At 40.6% G+C, this 244-nt stretch overlaps 1 protein-coding gene across 1 annotated transcript in view; it reads right to left on the bottom strand.

Annotated features, from left to right (window-relative positions):
* Positions 1-244, bottom strand: part of NLRP12 (NLR family, pyrin domain containing 12) — a gene marked incomplete at its 5' end in the record, with an annotated part of 22191 nt that overhangs the window by 18574 nt on the left and 3373 nt on the right.

Here is a 244-nt window from a genome sequence, read left to right as displayed (position 1 = left end):
TATCCCTCTCCCTTCCTCTCTGTAAAAAATCAATAAAATATATTAAAAAAAATAAGAATAAGGGACTCTTTCCCCCTCCCCATGTATTATTCTTCAATCAATTTCCACCTTTACTCTAAAAAATAAAAATAAAGCGCAGCAGCGTCTAGCGCCTACTTGCTCTGCAATCTTTCTAGATGGAGCCTGGGAACCTTGGTACTTCCTTCCCTACAAAGATCTTCCCTCCCCAGGGGAAGCAGAAGCA

This window comes from Myotis brandtii, unplaced genomic scaffold (assembly GCF_000412655.1).
Source record: "Myotis brandtii unplaced genomic scaffold, ASM41265v1 scaffold1720, whole genome shotgun sequence".
Classification (NCBI taxonomy): Eukaryota; Metazoa; Chordata; class Mammalia; order Chiroptera; family Vespertilionidae; genus Myotis; species Myotis brandtii.
Note: the sequence above shows the minus strand (reverse complement) of the source record. Positions and strands in the feature narration are given on the sequence as shown.